The following is a 20,024-nucleotide window of genomic DNA, read 5'->3' on the forward strand; positions in this document are numbered from 1 at the left end:
TCAACAATGTGTTGACCTCTTTTAACAACCACAGGCTCATTAGCAAGAACACTCTCAAGGTGATCAAGCTCTTTTCCCTTCCATGAGACGAAGTCAGGGTCAGCATCTTGATGGTGCCATACAAGAGCACTTTCCTTCTCTACAAATGAGCCATCTGTAGCCTTTGTATAATGCTCCGTTACAGGATGTGCAGTTTTTTTACAGTCAAAATCCGTTGGCAACACGCTGGGCTTCCATAGAGAATCCCTACACCACCTTCATGAGATACGAAAATGAGATTAAAACCAAGACAGACAAAAATTACAATTGATTGAATTGTAGAACCAAATGTTACCTAGTGAAGTAGTCATGTTCTGCAGATAGACTGAGTTTTTCACATGGCGAAAACCACTTGCTTAGAGAATCCTTTCCTCTGCCACTGACAATGAAAACAATGTTCTTGGGATCATTGGATAATCCATTTTAGTACTTTATCATCAAATCAATCAATGTATGACTAACTATTCTTAGGTATCGTATCTTATGTGGAACCCCAACATTTTTCTACCTGTTGGACCATTCCACATATCAGGAATAGCAAGAATTTTTTGAAACTACCAGTTTCTTATCCAGTGCCATAATAAATCGATGATGCCCAAAATAGTGCAGCTCCTTGAGCCATCCTAAAGCAAAGATAGGCAAATTCATTGACAATGTGGCATTTATCTCCTGGACAGAAACAGTTTTTATCTTATTTTATTTTTTATTATTATTTAAATTCAGGATATCTGCTGAGAACTAAATGACAAAACGAATTTTGTCCCGAAAAAATGCCCTACTTATGTTAGTTACCTGTTCCCAGTGATATGTGAATTGCAACTGATGAATTGTTTCATTTCCACAAGATTTTTGGAAATACTACTTTTTGAGCAGCAACAACAACAAAATTTTTATTGAGAAAAATTACTATTAACGACTGACTCTCTTCGTGTTAGAAGAAAAATTATTGAATGCCCTTTAAACATTGCTCCACATCCGGCATCAATTAATAATATTTTTCAAGGCATCAGTATAAAATAAAAGTGACATGGGTAAGCCCATAAAGGATATGGCTCACCCCTTAAGGCCCAATCCATGATTCAAATAATAAAGCCCAACATCCCTAAAACCTAACGTTACGCCAAGTACTAATGACATCTAAACACTTGGCAAGTAAAGGGCCAGCCACATTAGTAGACAAAGATCCTGCAGAGTTATTGCATCACACATCAGCTATTAATGAGCTTCCCTGCTGCATTTATTACGATAACCCTTCAAGTCGGAACATAACAGCCTCACCATGAACAAGGCAAACTGGAACATAGACTTTCGGCCAACGTGACAGCCCAGAGTGGACAAGGACTGATGAGCAAAGGATATAAGCAGGCTCCTAAGACGAAGAAAAGGTTAAGTTTTCTATCTCCATCCCCTCTCTATATCTCCATCCTTCTCGCCTCTCTAACTTGCTCGTTGGAGGGTTCGCTGGGAGACTCCCTGTTCCTCATTGAACTCCTTTGCAGGTTTTTCGGTAGGCCCAACAATCAAATAACGGCTTGAGAAGCGTGGACCAATCTGACCCACTCCATCTGTGGTTAGCAGCATCATCAGTTGGCGCCATCCGTGGGAACCCTTTTTGCTCTGTGCGGCAACTGTGCTCATTGTCGCCGGTGACCCATTCTTGATAATCCCTACCTGCCACCCACCAAGGTGGATGTTCACAACTAGATCCATGGCTTCTCAACACAATGTTGCCGATCCCCAAGCCAACCCTCCTAACCCAAACAACCCACCGCAGTATTTCACAGAACTCACCAACAGCATTAACCGCCTAGCCGAGCAAAACCAAGCCCTGATCAATGCTTTGCTTCAAAGAGACCTTTCCATAACTCCTCTACCACATCAAGACATCCCACCTAACCAAGAACGAACCCCGAGCCATCCCATCCAACAATCCCACCCATCTAACTTGGAGGGCTTACGACCCCCTCCTCAAGATATGAACCCTCCACCTCGAGCCCCATATCTACCGATCCAAGCACTTGCCCCCGAGGGGGAGGCCAACAGTGTCTAACCTCCGTTGCATTCCGGTGGTGACAACGCTCCTCTTTGGGATGCAAAACTCCGAGCCATGAAACTCCAACTGCAAGGAGTCATGCAGAACATACAGAGCAAACCCTCTGCCACAGCCAACTCACCATTCGTTGCCTTCATCAGGGACAAACCTTTACCTCCTAAGTTCAAAGTGCCCTCGATCTACTCCTTCAACGGTACAACGGACCCAGTCGACCACTTGGAGACTTACAGGACCCTCATGGTCCTTCATGCATTCCCTGATGAGATCATGTGTCGGGCTTTTCCCGTGACGCTTAAAGGGTCGGCCCGATTGTGGTTTAGTCAGCTGCCGACGGACTCGGTCTCTACTTTTCAGCACCTAAGTGACTCCTTCCTCAGCCACTTCATTGGTGCCCAGCGCCAGCGTCGTCTGACGACTCAACTCCTCAACATTCGTCAGACGGAGGGGGAGTCGCTGCGCAGCTTCGTCACCCGCTTCAACACCGAGGCCTTGCAGGTGGCAGAAAATGATGACAAGGTCATTCTCACGGCTTTCATGGCCGGTCTACGATCTTCCGATTTCCTTTTCTCCCTCTCCAAAAATCCTCCAACCTCCATGGTAACCCTTCTCTCTAAAGCCCAAAAATACATGTATGCCAAAGATTCCCTAGCGGCCCGACAAGATTCCACAACCAAAAATTCGACCCCCAGAAAGAAAAGAAAGGACTCTGAAACCAGAACCACCCAGTACACACATCAAACGGCTCAGTATTTCGACCGACCTGTTCAAGCCGGTCGATCGGCGCCTACCCGACTGCCCGGTCGGTTCGAAAGGTACACTCCCCTCAATTCCCCCATGGAACAAGTCTTGAACCAGATCCAGTGAGATTACCCCTTGAAATGGCCTCTACTGTCACGGTCTCCTTCCAACCGATGAGACCAGTTCAAATATTGCCATTTCCATCAGGATCACGACCATAAATACTAAGGAGTGTGTTAACCTCAAAGACCAGGTCGAGGGCTTAATACGCCAAGGGCGTCTCAGTCGGTTCACGGCAGCCCGTCCTCAACAATGCCCAAGGACCAAACCTACCAGAAACAACCACCAGCGCACCCCTCCTCGACAACTCACACAACCTAACCAAGGCCATGATCGGCTCCCACAACAACCCCGGGCACAAGGCAACCTTGCCTCATCGGTTGGAGAAATCAAAGTTATTGCCGGCGGGCTTGCATAGAGGACCATCCCGTTCGGTCCAACGGGCAGAACTCAGAAAAATCAGGTAGGGCTCAGATAAAGAAGTCGCAACATTGGACTGCCCCTTTAAACACCCTAAGCAGTGGATGGAGCCTATCACCTTTACGGAGGCCGATTGCACAGGCATCCGTTACCCCCACGACGACCCCCTCGTCAACTCTGCTCTCTTGTCCAATTACAAAGTTAGACGAGTGCCTGTCGACAACGGTAGCTCTTCAAACATCATCTTCCTAAATGCCTACCGCTAGCTCAAGGTCGGGGAAGAAAGCTTATTTCCCCTCCAAACCCAACTAGTTGGCTTCACTGGAGATCGGGTGACCTTCATAGGCTCCATCGATCTTCCCATCACCGTTGGAGAATACCCACGGCAGACCACTAAGCTGTTCACTTTCCTTGTCGTCGACTGTCCCTCTGCTTATAACATCATCCTTGGCCACACCGCTTTTAACGCTTTTCAAGCTGTCACTTCCACATACCATCTGGCCATGAAATTCCCAACCGACCTCGGGGTCGGCACCGTGAGGGGGGAGCAGACTGTAGTTGGAGAATGTTACGTCGCTTCGCTCAAAGAGGTCAAGCTGAAGGAAACTATGATCATCGAGGGACTCGATGTCAGAGACGAAGATGAGTTAGTTAGAGGGGAACCAGTGGAAGAACTTGTTGAAGTCCCTGTCGACCCCACAAACCCTACGAAAACAGCCGGGATCGGTAGCCAACTATCTCCTCAAGCCAAGGCTGATCTTACAACCCTCCTGACCAAGCAAATTAATGTGTTTGCCTGGACACATTCTGACATGCCGGGTATCGATCCTTCCTTCATCACTCATCGTTTGAGCATCGGGCCCCATTTCCGACCTTTTTGCTAGAAACAACACATCTTCCACCTGGAACGCAATGCTCTTATTGCTTCTGAGGTAGACAAGTTACTGGAGGCACAGTTTGTCAAGAACGTGGATTATCCAAGATGGCTGTCAAATGTGGTCTTGGTTCGTAAAAACAACGGTAAATGGCGACTCTATGTCGACTACTCCAATCTCAATCGAGCTTGCCCCAAAGATAGTTATCCCCTTTCTCGCATAGATCTGCTTGTCGACACCACAGCCGAACATCAAATGCTCAGTTTCATGAACACCTTTTCTGGCTACAATCAAATTCTGATGCATCTAGTTGGTCCGTTGCCCACCGGTAAGGGCCAAACCAAGTTCGCTGTGGTCGCCTCATTGATTACTTCACCAAATAGGTAGAAGCGGAACCCCTTGCTAAAATCACCAAACGGAACATAACCAGATTTATCTGGCAGTCGATCGTATGTCGATTTGGTATCCCCCAAGCCATCATCTCAGACAACGACAAGCAATTCGACAACGCCAAGTTCAGGAAATTTTGTGTAGAGCTCCACATTCAGCCGTGCTTCTCTTCCCCAGGCCATCCCCAAGCCAATGGGCAAGTCGAGGTCACCAACCGCTCTCTCTTGAAGATCATCAAGACCAAGTTGGAAGCCACCAAGGGACTCTGGGCTGAGGAATTGCCAAACGTACTCTAGGTCTATCGCACTATCGCCCGAACCCCTACTGGGGAGACCTCCTTTCGCTTAACATACGGCGCTGAGGCAGTCATCCCTGTGGAAATCGGCTTGCCAACCCCGAGGATTCTGCACCAAGGCCTAGAACTAACCGAAGACTTATGTCGGGCTGACTTAGACCTGATTGAAGAGCTCCGAGAGACAGCTGCTGTCAGGCGAGCCTCATATCAACAAAAAATGAGAGCACACTACAACCGTAGAGTTCGACTGAGGGAGTTCGCAGTTGGCGACCTAGTTTTGCGCGAAGCAACTCTTGCCACCAAAAATCCGGTTGAGGGCAAGCTAGCAGCCAAGTGGGAAGGACCTTACGTTGTTAAGGCCAGACCTCGCCCGGGCACTTACCGGCTCCAAGATATGGAAGGTCGAGACCTCCCCCACCCGTGGAACGCCGAGCACTTGAAGCGTTATTTCCATTAAAGTGTCACGTCCTATTTTTGTATTGACCATTTGCTGTATGTGCATTTTGACCATCTGCACATTTGGTTATTTTTGTCCTCTTCATACATGGTGTAAACTTGTGATCAATGACTATGCCTTAAATGACAATGGTTTTATGGCTCCGTTATCTGCCTTGTGCTTCAATAACGACTTGTTAAACAAAGTTAATTAAAGCCTTAGCCAGACTGAGCACGAAGACCTCAGCTAGACTGAGTCAATTAAAGCCTCAGCCAGACTGAGCACAAAGCGCTCAACCAGATTGAGTTAATTAAAGCCTCAGCCAGACTGAGCACGAAGGGCTCAGCCAGACCGAGTCAATTAAAGCCTCAGCCAGACAGAGCACAAAGCGCTCAGCCAGACTGAGTTAATTAAAGCCTCAGCCAAATTGAGCACAAAGGGCTCAGCCAGACCAAGTCAATTAAAGCCTTAGCCAGATTGAGCACCAAGGGCTCAGCCAGACTGAGTTAATTGAAGCCTTAGCCAGACTGAGTACGAAGGGCCCAACCAGACTGAGTTAATTAAAAAACCCAGCCAAATTGGGCACGAATGAAGAATTCAACCGGTCTATTTTCGTAATTTCATGTTACAGCATGGTTTCCATATTCAGTTCAAATCCACATCCATACTACGACGTCTTTTGACACTCTTTACAGTTTTAACTTTACATTTCTAATTCATTTAAAATCCAAGCCCATAGTCATCCAAGCCTATTTTTCATTTCTAACACTCTTAACATTCTCATGCACGCCCACTTTTGACATTTTGTGCATCATGGTATTCTCATAAGTCAGGTTGGCTGCCCATATCTAAACTATTTACATCACAACCTACTAGCAAGTTTCACAATTCATACACACGTCTTACTTTTACAAATTGCTACTTTGCCATTTTCATTATTTTCAAATTTACAACTCAGAAGAAATAAGGGCAACAATGATACAAGAGAAAACTCGTTGTTTCATTTACAAAATTTACAGTTACATACAACTTGCTGCAGAAATTACAAAAAAAACAAAACAAACACAAACAAACACCAAACAAAACAACAAAACTACAATTTTCTACATAGATCAATCCTCCTCGCTTGAAGCCAGGTCTTCCTTCTCAACCCCCTCGTCCAGGGGGGTCTGGGCGATGTCGTCTTCTCCTATCTTCACGAGGCTGAAGTCGATGTTTGGAAACGGCTCTTGCACCTTGTGCATGAAGGTCTTCCAGCTGCTGTCCCAAAACTCAGCCATCTCATGCTTATAAAAATTCGACCGCTAGAACCTTTGGATCACTTCTTCTTCGCTCCTACTTCCAACGGCCGCTCCCGATGGCCCAGCCCCCCATTACTGTCTCTCGCCAAGCTCCTAGCGATTGCGGCATCAATCACTATCTGGAATTCGGCAGATTCCTTGAATTGCTCCACCACCGCCTTGCACAGGTTGGGGTACGCCGCTTTCTCAGACCCCAATCTAGCCCTTTCCTTCGCCAGAGCCTTCTCCAACTCAACGATCTGACTGTCGGCCGCTTCTTTGTCCTTCAGAGCTTGGTCCCACAGATCTTCGTTGCTGGTCATGGCCTCTTCGCACCTTTCGTTGGCGGTGGTGCAGGCTTTCTGGACTTCCTCAAGCTTCTTCCACTCGCCCGCCAATTGGAACTCAAGCGATATCACCTTATGGTGCTCCGCTTCAAGCTCTGAGTTGGTTGCGATGAGCTCGGCACTAGCTCGCTCCGCCGCGTTCTTCTGCACCACCGCTAACACTTCCATCACTTTCGCCTTCTGCGCATTCTCTAAACCCTTGGCACACGTACTCCTGGCGGTCTTCCTTTACCATGCCGTCTCCACCCTCAGATTCTGGAGCTCCGATTTTGCCTTTTCGAATTGGGCCCTTAGTGCCTCTACTTCCAGCCTAGCGCGTGCCGCCTTATTCATTAGGGTGGTCGCTAGAGTCGCTGCCTCTATTTGGGTTGAGTAAAACCCTCTCAGCAGATCGGCCTCTGACAAACACGTCGTTGAGCGCACCGCCACATCTTTCACCACTCCAACAAAGCATCGACTGCGAGCCTGGCCCCCTCCCCTTCTACTGAGCAACCTGCCAGTGCGCGCCCATGGTACAAGGCGGTCGCCAGCGCGGCACTTGTCGGTGGCTTGCTTGTCCCTGCTTTCCCCTCGCAGGGGCTTGCGGTTACTTCGGGTGTAGGTGCCACCATCGGCACCATGGGGGCACCTAGGCGCAACTTTTCCTTAGCCACTTGGGTGGTCTCTTTCTCTGTGCCCTCCATGATCTCCCTCTCCTTCCGTTTCTCCTTCTCTGGGGCCTCCTCCGCTTTCCTCTCCTCCAACTCCTTCCCAACAGGGCTAGCCTCCTCCCCAGCCTTCATCTTTTTCAAAACGGGGGCATCTTTCCCCCCCTCTACACCTCTTCTCTTTTTCCTTGGCTTCTTTACAACCGCCTCCACCTCCTGCTTGCCCCTCACCTTCAGTTGGTCTACTGGGGACGGCAGAGGGGCGAAGCCAGTTAGGTCCTTGTCACCCACCGGCTTGGGACGCGGTCGGATCCGCTCCTTCATCACCAGCTTTGGGGCAGGCCCTATTTGCGCCTCCTTGTATTTTTCTACATTGGCGAACAACCTTGGGGCATTTCCCTAAATAAGCCAAAATACTAAATCAATTCCCAAACTAAGCCTAGTTTTGAAAGAATTCTCAAAATAGGCTAAATCGTGGTTCATAACCACGATTTCAACATACATGCGCCTGTCTCGCGTGGAATTTGGGAAGTCTTAAAATCGTGGTTACAAAACGCGCTTTTGATTAAGAAATCGCGGTTACAAAATGTGTTTTTAATTAATTTTTTTTTCTTCTGAACTCGTTGTTATAAACACGCTTTTATCCAAAAAAAATTTTCTTCTGAACTCGCTGTTCTAAACCACGCTTTTATGAAAAAAAAAATTTCTTCTAAACTTGCTGTTTCGAACCATGCTTTTTGGCCAAAATTTTTTCTTCTGAACTCGTGGTTATGAACCACGCTTTTAGCCTAATTTTTTTTCTTCTGAAAGCGCGGTTCTGAATCACGCTTTTTGGCAATTTTTTTTTTTGGTTTTTTTTTGTTTTTGTTTCTGTTGTCATTGTTTGGGTGATAATGTATTTCAGAATAATTTTTTGGGTTAAAATTGTTTTACTAAAACCGTTCTCATGTTAATTTTTTTTTCTTTTCTTTTGTCTTTATTTTGGGTTAGAATGTGTAATTCAGCATTTTTTTTTGGCTTGACTAAAGTAAATTTATTTTGTTTTTTCTTGTGTTTGTTTTGGGTTAGAAGGTAATAATGTAATTCATAAATTTTTTGAGCTTTAGTAAAGCCGTTTTGATGTAAATTTTTTTATTTTTTCTTTATTTTGGGTTAGAAGGTGTTATTCAGTAATTTGTTTGGGTTTTAATAAAGCCGTTTTCATTTAAATATATATATTTTTTCTTTTGTCTTTGTTTTGGGTTAGAAGGTGATAATGTAATTCATAAATTTCTTTTCGCTTTACTAAAGCCGTTTTCATGTAAAGTTTTTTATTTTTTATTTTTTTCTCTTGTCTTTGTTTTGGGTTAGAATGTGTTATTCAGAAATTTGTTTTGGCTTTATTAAATCCGTTTTCATGTAAATATATATATATGTATATATTTTTTTTTCTGTTATCTTTGTTTTGGGTTAGAAGGTGATAATGTAATTCATAAATTTCTTTTCGCTTTACTAAAGCCGTTTTCATGTAAAGTTTTTTATTTTTTATTTTTTTCTCTTGTCTTTGTTTTGGGTTAGAATGTGTTATTCAGAAATTTGTTTTAGCTTTACTAAAGCCGTTTTCATTTAAATAAATTTTTTTTTTCTGTTGTCTTTGTTTTGGGTTAGAAGGTGATAATGTAATTCATAAATTTCTTTTCGTTTTACTAAAGCCGTTTTCATGTAAAGTTTTTTATTTTTTATTTTTTTCTCTTGTCTTTGTTTTGGGTTAGAATGTGTTATTCATAAATTTGTTTTGGCTTTACTAAAGCCGTTTTCATTTAAATATATATATATTTTTTCTGTTGTCTTTGTTTTGAGTTAGAAGGTGATAGTGTAATTCATAAAACCTTGAGGAAAAAACACATAAGTCTCCCACAAAAATACATAAGTAGTACAGACACAAGTCTCGGACAACAATACATTGTGGACACCATGAACTGAACACACAATACATAGATAAACATAACAGTTAGACAGAATATTAGCCAGGCAATCTGACAAACTCATTACGGAAACACTTACTCTAACATAGACATTACATATTAATGCATGACCTAATATTGCCGAAGTGTAGACATTAACACCTAATTCGCTCTTAAATCGGTAGGTGGCTCAGAGTCTGAATAATCCGAAAGCTCAGCGTCAGAGACAAGCTCAGGATCCTCCATGATACGCTTGATAGCCGCATCATTTGGCTCTGTTTTGTTCTTCTAGGCATCATTCTTAACTATGTATAGCTGCATATCGCGGGCTAACCTACGGCGCATTTAAGAAATCTCACGTTGTAGTCTTTCACATAGTCAATCAATATTATTAGGATCTTCCTTTTGGATCTCAACAAAACGTGCTTTTGGCACCTTCAATCGATTTTCCTGACATAATCTTTCCATTTGGACTTGCTCTATAAATAGTGTGGGCCACTTCAGAAGTCTAGCGTTTGCTAAACCATATCCTGTTTGATTATCTGATGGTTCCTCCACCAAACCACATGGATCTCGATAGTACTTGGGCATGACAAAATGTCGCTTCCCAAACCTATCATGATAAGCACAAGAGGCATCTAACAAAGTAAATAGTGTTTCATCTTCAGCATCGCCATTTCCCCTTCCCCCTCCTCGCCATGAATTGTCACCCCTTTGCAAGTTCGTACCACCTCTGCGATTCCCACTCCCTCCCACGAACCATGTAGCCATGCTAATTTTTTAAAACAAATGAATGATAATTTCGTAGGGCGAAATGAGTTGTAAGGTTGTGTCTTCACCTTTAGTCGTTTATATAGTTAGTTATGAACAACTTTAGAAAGATGGCCCTGCATGACAATCCCACATATACGAACAATGTATGAGTTGTTACTAGAATGAAAAAAATAGAGAAAAGGAAATATTGTGTACCAAGTCATGGGACTTGACAATCCATCTGCATATACCGACAAAGTAAGGGCATGCTCACTGTAAGGTAAATCAGTGAATTCACTGTTGCCATGTGATTTTCTGAATTGAGAATCCCACATATATTAATAAGAAATGAGTTGTCACTGTAATAAAAAAATCAAGCAAAAAATCGAGAAAACCAAAGCCTATGCACCAAGTCACATGACTTGACAATCCATCTGCATATACCGACAAAATAAGGGCATGCTCACTGTAAGGTAAATCAGTGAATTCACTGTTGCCATGTGACTTTCTGAATTGAGAATCCCACATATATTAATAACAAATGAGTTGTCACTGTAATAAAAAAATCGAACAAAAAATCGAGAAAACCAAAGCCTATGTACTAAGTCACATGACTGGACAATCCATCTGCATATACCGACAAAATAAGGGCATGCTCACTGTAAGGTAAATCAGTGAATTCACTGTTGCCATGTGACTTTCTGAATTGAGAATCCCACATATATTAATAACAAATGAGTTGTTACTGTAATAAAAAATCGAGAAAACCAAAACTTATGCACCAAGTCACATGACTTGACAATCCATCTGCGTATACCGACAAAATAAGGGCATGCTCACTGTAAGGTAAATCAGTGAATTCACTGTTGCCATGTGACTTTCTGAATTGAGAATCCCACATATATCAAATTGGTGTTGAGGTAAATCTGTTTGTGTATAATTAATTGTAAATAGTGATTTTGACAAGCAAATCAAGTAAAACCAATTGGGTTTTAAATTTAGTTTCCCAACTAGACCAACCACTTGGCTTTAAGCTTGTTTGTCCAGCCCCCCAAGTTTAGTTATCTGTCAACCCCCCATTCCTTACCAGAGTCATCATTTTGACTAGACTTCCAGGAATTGGAAGGCGACTCTTTCTTCTTTCCTGATGGAGATTGAAATTCTTTACGTACAAGATCCCTATTTCACGAGCCCCACTTAAGGGAAGCTTTTCACCGAGCTACCTGTTCTGTTTTATGTGTTGTTCAAAGCGGTTGTTCGTTTGTATGAACTTTATTTAGTTCCCCAACTGGACCAACCACTTGGCTTTGAGCTTATTTTTCCAGCCCCCCAAGTTTAGTTATCTGTCAACCCTCCATTCCTTACCAGAGTCATCATTTTGACTGGACTTCCAGGAATTGGAAGGCGACTCTTTCTTCTTCCCGATGGAGATTGAAATTCTTTACGTACAGGATCCTTATTTCACGAGCCCCAGTTAAGGGAAGCTTTTCACCGAGCTACCTGTTCTGTTTTATGTGTTTTAAGTATTCACATAATTCAAAATACATTAATCCAGAACATTCATTAACTCATTGCAATTCAATAAAGAAAGTCATGAACTAATAAATGTGCAGTTATAAATGTAGTTATTTCATAAACTTCAGGTTCATAAAACAAATACTTGAAATACATCCGTAGGTTAGATGAACAACAACATTGTCTTACACTCCAGTAAGGAAGATATGAGGCAACATACAAACATATATGAAAGATAAAGGTGTTTGATTTCTCATTCCTCATCTGACATGTAGTAGTCAGAGAGATATTTTTCATTGTTTAAGACATTATTTCGCTCAATCGCTGTCAAATCTTTGTTGCTTGCTTCTGCCATTTTGGTGGCTAGCTGAAGCATGAAATGTCGACATCTTCACATCAACATTCTATTGTTCTCTTTCTTAATTCTGCTAACTACTTTTTCATAGTCACTCACATTTCGTCTAGCCATTGTCAATGAGCGACGATGAGGTACCGGTGCCCAAAAGTTACGTAGATTATTAAACAATCCTTCTTGCTCTGTTACCCTAAACGCCCATTCTGCTCGGATACCAGCATAATAATCCTTCGGACTCGAGTACTTTTCGCTCTTGTAGTCATAAGTAAATGGAGGTAGCAGCCACACTTTTGGATTTCTTTGCTGGCGTGAACTTCCTGCACCTCTTGAAGACATTGTTCATAAAATAAACAAACAAATAATAATAGCAATTGTAGATATATTACTATTGTTATGACTTGAACAAACATCATACTTGGGGTGTCACTATTTATAGACATCATACTGAGGGTTAACTAGAGATGATCTAGTGACGATAATGCATGCTGGGGCACTATGGAAGAAGTGATACCCGTGATATTATTTTTTAGTTTTTCATTTCATGCAATCCTGAGTACCCGAGACTTTGTGTACCTGTGATGTAGTCATGGACGTGGTTGTCAGATAAAATCATAATTGTAAGCCAGAGGATGACAATGCAATCCCTTCATATTAGAGCAGTGAGTTGTCAAATAAAACAACATGTAGTGAGTTGTCACATCGCCACATGAAACTATTTTTTCATGCTTACTTTTTTAATACAGTAAGTAGTCACTTGGAATTGATGATTTCAGTACAAATTGGTGTTTTCAACAAATTATAAATGAAATTAAATGCTTAAATTTTCTTTGTTTTAAAGTAATATTATTCATGAACAGCCTATATTTTATCTTATTTTCATTTAATGAACTTCACAGTCATCCCATTTTCTCATCTTTGCATTTTTTGCTTCTTTTTATATTCAGTAAATTACACTTTACTCCTTCAGTCCATCACATAATTGTTTATCAACACTATTGCCTTGTGGTCGTATTGATGTGCCATGTGATCGCAAAGTCAGAAAGTCACATGCATTACTGCATCACTGCATCACTACATAAAGTGACATGCATCACTGCATCACTGCACAAAGTCAGATGCATCACTGCATCACTGCACAAAGTCACATAGCATCTGAGGAAAAAACAAAGCATCCAAATTATTACATCTGTTCAAGTCATTGGCGGGCATCACTGAAAAATGTTGGACGTATCACTGCGCCGAGCTACAATTTATTATCGTACCATACCTACTGTGCCCTTGTGAATTATACAATCCATTAAAATGTTGAGGGGGTGTCATAACAAAATGACAATAAATTAATAAATATGTCAATACACCTAAAAAGTAACACAAATTTGTGAATAAATATTTCCAAAAATTTAAAAATATTTTAAAGATTTTTAAATTGTAATTTCACATTTATTTTTTTAAAAAAATTTTAGGCAGAGAAATTTGACTAATTCAGACGTTTAGTCGGTTGATCAGCTTGGTTTTTATTTTATTATTTTTCTTTTTATGTTTTTACTTTTTGTTTTGGAATAACAATAAATTATGCAATTCATAAAAGTTGAAGTGACAACTCCTATCAAGTTGATGCATAGTTGTTCAGGTCATAAAATTGATGTGACAACTCTGATGCATAGTTGTTTACAATAATTTCATACATACAGCTACCATGTGTATATATGGTATAAATATCGCATCATACCACAACAAAATTTTTACAGCTATTTCGAGCGATATCATCATGCGATATACGGTGGCCGATCTATATTCAGCAATGGGTCGCTATTGGGTTGCAGATGGAGATGAATTTGAATATCCAATAAATCCAAATTTGCGTTACTCACGTGCCACCGTCAATACCATGAGAGCTGAGTGGGAATTTCGTAAAACTCGAGCAAACGTTCTCGTTGAGCTATGTCGTGAAGTTAATCTTAAATTTCCTCGCCAGTTAGCCATGCGTATGCCAACTGACACTCCACAGTTGTTGCAAAGGGCATTGCATCGTATCCGCGACGAGGTTAATCGCATGACCTAACGTTTGCAAAGGTTCGGACTAATGAAGACCACAAATGAGCGTGCCGAAGATGGGTTAATGGATGATGCACACCAGTACTACGCCTGGAGCATGGATGTTATGTATGAATCTGATATTGAGATGTCAGATGATGGTGATAATGAATGAAATTGTTTGGATAAACGCCCAAACCATTTTTGTAATGCACGCAATTTTTAATGCTTATCCACGACTTATCAATGAAGGGAGATATTTCAATTGTTTTTGAATAGTTCTTGTAATTCTACCTTTAGTTTCTCTCTGTTATTGTTATTTTGAAGAACGCTACATGAACTAGACTTTCATGATTTCATGCATTATTGATGTGGAATATAATAATGATACTTAATGAAATACATGTTCATATAACAAATAGTTGAAATACACGTTTAAGCTAGATGACAACAAATATATATGTCTACATTTTGTTTGGTTATCATTGGTTTGTAAATGAAAAGAAGACAGTGAATGCAATCATTCAGAAAAGTGAAAGAAAAGGGAAAACAAAATTATGTGTTTGTTTAGATATTTATTTTGTTTCCTTTTTATTCATATTTCTCCCCACAACTATCCATTTTGCAATGTTTACATTTTTTTCCCAGATTTTTTTTGTATAAAATTTTTACTAACCTATAGCAACACAAGTGGTCCTCCAATCTCGCTCAATAATAAAATCCTATCAATTCTTATCATTTTTTTCCTGTTTTCCTTTTCATTTTTATGGAAATCATCAAAACAAGTAAGAATAAAAATTGTAAAATTATATTTTTCGAATAAATAAGTATGACACATTTGCATCATCTGTACAAGTTTGATTTACAAAAACTATAAATAAAATAAACTATACACTCCATATCACACCCGCTAATGCCCTAACTTGCCCCCAGTCCCACAACCACGACCGTGGACCTCCCTCCTCGGTCTCTTGCGGTAGACTCTCTGAATATCTGGCTCCCCCAATCGTAAATGCGTATCCTGTGGAGCCTGTGAGTGTGACCCCCCCTCTACTGCATGTGCTGCCCTTGATCCTGTCTGTGGCGGAAGATTGGATACTGCTGTGAGCTGTGAAACTCCATCATCTGGTGTAACTGTATCACGATCTGTAGCTGGAGCTCGACCTCTGCCTCTACCCGCACCCCGACCTCGGCCGCGACGTCCGCCACGACCAAAACCTCGGCCTCTCCCGCGCGCTCTGGGGATGCTCAATATGGGCCTCAGCGTCAACGTGGGTGATGTCAGTGAGAACTGCATCATGTGTACTCATGGTCGCGGTTGAACTGTCTGGTGGTGGTAACTGGGTGGGTGGGGTAACAACGTCATACATGCATCGAGGCGGTGTCCAATCAGGGTCAGGCACATAAGGTATGGCAGTATGCTGCGTAGGAAGTACGTCAAGGGAATCTGCTGATATGCATGGGGTAGTATGTGGTGGGGTGACTGATGTCGAAGGAGCTGATGTGGCAGGCGTTGAAGTGGAAGGTGCTGACGTGGACGGCACTGAAGTGTGTACACCGTAGTGGCCGTAATGCAAATGATCTCCCCGATAGGCAAGCTGGAATGCCTGGTACAATAACTCCCGGATCTCTGCAACGGCCTGCAAGGCATGCTGTCCATCACGTCTCAAATGGGCGTCCTCAGCCAAGTGAAACGACCTCCCAGCTCCAGCCACCTGAACAAACATTCAGACGTATTATTAGGCTACAGTTGACTGAAAGTAAATCAAGTATGATTTTAATAATTATCTGACACATAATATGATACTCACTAATGCCTCAAGATAAAGCCTAACTCCCTGATATCCAGACTCAGACTGTGGCTCGAATTCCCGACTAGTAGGTGTGTATGTCACCGATACCACAACATGTAAGGGTCGGAAGAGGGGATCACTTCATCGCTGTAGTCAGCCTGTACAATACTGTCCCGACGGGCATCCCACAACTGTATATAGGGCATATAAAATAGATGCCAGTCAGTGCCAGCTCGGCCACGCCTATCAGTGACGTGCAACTGCCACTTAGTGTCAAACCGATCCAGCACGGACTGCACCCGACCAAACTGTTGGAGGACACGATGGGGGAGATGCCACTCAACCACGTCAAAACAAATAAGTGGCACTGTCGCCATCCATATCTCCTGACCTAGTCGGCAGTAGTCGGGGAGCGTACCGAGGACCCCGGCGTAAGGCTGCCAGATAAATTACAATGATGACAAATAAATTAAATTTTGCTCGTGAACTCAAAACATATACAATTAAGAAGACAACTAAAACGCAATCAAAAAATTTCATACCTTGCCCTCGATCATCCGGTCCAGCTGGTCTCTATAAGCTACCATTACGTGGGTCGAGACGACCTCGTGGCCCATGTCAACCCTCCACCGGCTACCTCGCGGTCTGGTGGGCAACTGTATGTCTCCCTCACCCATAGGAAGCTCACCAGGACCAACCAGTTGCCGCCTAGACGGGGCAATGTGAATCAATCTCTCCCATGTCCAAATCTGCAATAGTTTGAACACAATTACAATACTGATATATGGCATACAATGTGAATTGACATGTAATAAAATTCTTACTAACTTGTAGCAACACAAGTGGTCCTCCAATCTCCCTCGTACCCACCTGAGCTGCTTGACATAGCATCCTATACAACCATGCCAGAGCCGCGCTACCCCAGCTGTACTGCCCAATCTCCTCAATGTCTCTCAACAATGGCAAGTACATCAGCTTGAGCAGGTTCTGTGACTTATCAAGGAGAAGTACCCCCCAATAAGCCACAGAATATATGCTCGGGTATGCTGCTGTACCAACTCATTTGGAGCATGATCTGGAAGATGAGCAAAGTGCTCGGCCAGCCACCTCACCCTCACTCTACCTGCCTGTAAATCTGCTGGTGTAGGTGCTACTCCCAATAGCTCAGCACATAGGGCTATCCACTGCTCTGTCGCGAAAGGTGGGTCAACTCCAGTAACTGCTCGGCCATCAATCCGAAGACCATATAGGACGGATACGTCCTGCAACGTGACGGTGGCCTCCCAAATCGGGAAATGGAATGTATGAGTCTCTGTGCGCCACCTCTCGACGAGAGCAGTGATGAGTGCATGGTCCAGTCGAATGTGCTCGATACGATACACACCATAGAATCCCGCGCGTAATACATACTGCAAGACTCTATGGTCCAACAGATGCTCCCACAATCCAGAATCTGCCCAACGGCATGTCAACACGGTGCATGCCTCATCCTGCACAGCAGAATGACCAGTTTAAATAATAGCATTATCACGAAATATACAATAAAATGCAATGTAATTGTAAGCGTAAAGTCCAACAAACGTTATTGCATACCGGACGGTCCCACATACTGTCAGCCCGATGTGCCTGTTTGAACAGTGGAACCTCCTCAGGTACATGTGCCATGAAGCCTGTACACCTGAAATATTAGATCATCCATATCAAAATTTCATTTAATCATAACATAATAACAGAAAAACTGTAATTATTTATTTTGTACCTAACGATTTAAAATACAATGAAGTAAATCTTATGGGTTCGAGAAAAGACAAATTTATGTGCCACTTACACGGAAGCAATTCGAAATTAATGATTACATTTATGGCATATTTGACAAAACTTAAATATTGATTTTGTAATGCTAAAAGTTTGAATAAATTATAAATTTTGCAAATTACATATAAAATTTTGTAATTGTGAACAATGACTGCAACATTCCAATTTTTAAAATTTAAATTTATAATAGGTTAATTTTTTTAAAATTTGTAAATTTTTTAAATTATAAAATGTGAACAATGATTGCAGCATTCGATATTAAATTTATTCAAAAATATGAAATTTTGAAATGGTAGAAGAACTACGTGATTAAGTATAGAATCTTGTAATACATATTTCGAATCAAGTAAACAGTGAAAAACTAGTACACATTTTCAATAAATTATACAAGTTTGAATAAATTATACACATTTTCAATTTTGCATTACACATTTTTGAATCAAGTACACATTTTGTAATACACATGCTAAATGTACGACCCCGTTTACAAATAAAGAATTTAAAAATACATAATTAAATGATCTATTACAAATAAAGAATTTCAAAATGATATATTACAACATGTAAGTATTACATAGTCTTCATCGACCAAGTCGCGCGGACATGTTTGCCTGTCATGACCTGTTTGGTGGCACTCACTTCAACGAGCTGTCAAACGCCTGTCTGATATATCCATCTCATTCGGAATACGAGCCATGGATGTACGACCCTGTTTTACTTCTCGCAGACGAAGTTCATTAGGCATTAAGGTCCACTGTGGATCATCCCAATAATCTTGATGCGGTATTGGATTGAATTTAGTTTCCCAAACCCTCATGTATACAGGAAGCCTATATACTGGATCAACGTATTGGAATGGATTGTCATCGCATTCAGACATTACAGCGAGCATATGGGAACATGGATAGTGTCTTATCTCATATTTTCCACAACTACACGTGGGTTGATTCATCCGCACAATCTGTCTATTGCGACCTCGTCCACGGCGAAAAGATGTTTGCACCTCAAATACACAGCGGGGCCTCTAAGGCAATACTGATACAAACTAATCAAGTTCATGTTTTTAGGTGTAATTAACTTAACAACATAATAATAACAATTTTTTCACATTATAAACTAACCTGTCATACGATATCAACTGGAAAGTATTTCCCCTCGTGATACCCTCCTCGATAGTTTTTTGCATCTCTCTAGGGTATTGCAACTCATTGCGTACATCTATTTCAGCTTGGGCTCCCATCTCGTCAAAATATTTGACGAGTCGTCGAAATGTAAATTCAACCATAGCTGAGATAGGTAAGTTCCTTGCACCTTTCAAGACGCTGTTGAAGCACTCTGCATCATTACTGGTCAATACCCTCCCAGCGAGATCCACCGTCATATGCGAGGGCCCAGTCCTCAGGATTCATCTTGTGGACCCAATTGATGGCTTCTTGGTTAATAGCCTATATCTGATCTAAGTAACCATTACACTTTCGTCATTGATCAGCACTCCCTGCTTTCCATAGAAGTTGTTTGAGCTCCTTATTTTTGAAATGTGTGTTAAAGTTACTGCAAACATGTCGAAGGCAATGCCGATGATATCCAACAAATTGGAGCGAGGGATTCAGCCAATGCTGCCTCACAGCAGCTAAAATACTCTCAGTTCGATCAGATATCAAAGTCACTCCCTGTCGGTCTATGACAATATGTTCCTTGATATTTTGAATGAAGAACGACCAAGACTCCAAACTCTCCCTATCAACAACAGCGAATGCAAGCGGTAATAATTTGCCATTGGCAGTGACAATCGTTGCTACAAGCAACACACCAGTGTATTTACCGTATAAGAATGTACCATCTATAGTTATAACAGGCCTACAATATCTAAAGCCATCGATGACGGGTTTGAAAAACCAGAAAACAAAGTGGAAGACGGGCATAATGGTTGTATGCCCAGTATATCTATGCTTCCATGTCATGATGGTGCCAAGATTAGATGTCTGTAATGCATGCATGAATTTAGACAACTGCCTATATGATTCATCCCAATCACCGAATACCATTTTAATTGCCTTTGCCCTTGTATGCACGCCTTCTTGTATGATATACTATAGTTCATAGTTTTTTTTATATCTTTAATGACATTCTTAATTGGCATATCAGGTTCATTCTACATACGACAATCAAATATGAGTTGGATTATCTGGGTGTGAACACTATAAACACACAAATATGTATATATATGTAAACATTT

Source organism: Camellia sinensis, chromosome 12, assembly GCF_055761805.1.
Source record: "Camellia sinensis isolate YWXY chromosome 12, ASM5576180v1, whole genome shotgun sequence".
NCBI lineage: Eukaryota > Viridiplantae > Streptophyta > Magnoliopsida > Ericales > Theaceae > Camellia > Camellia sinensis.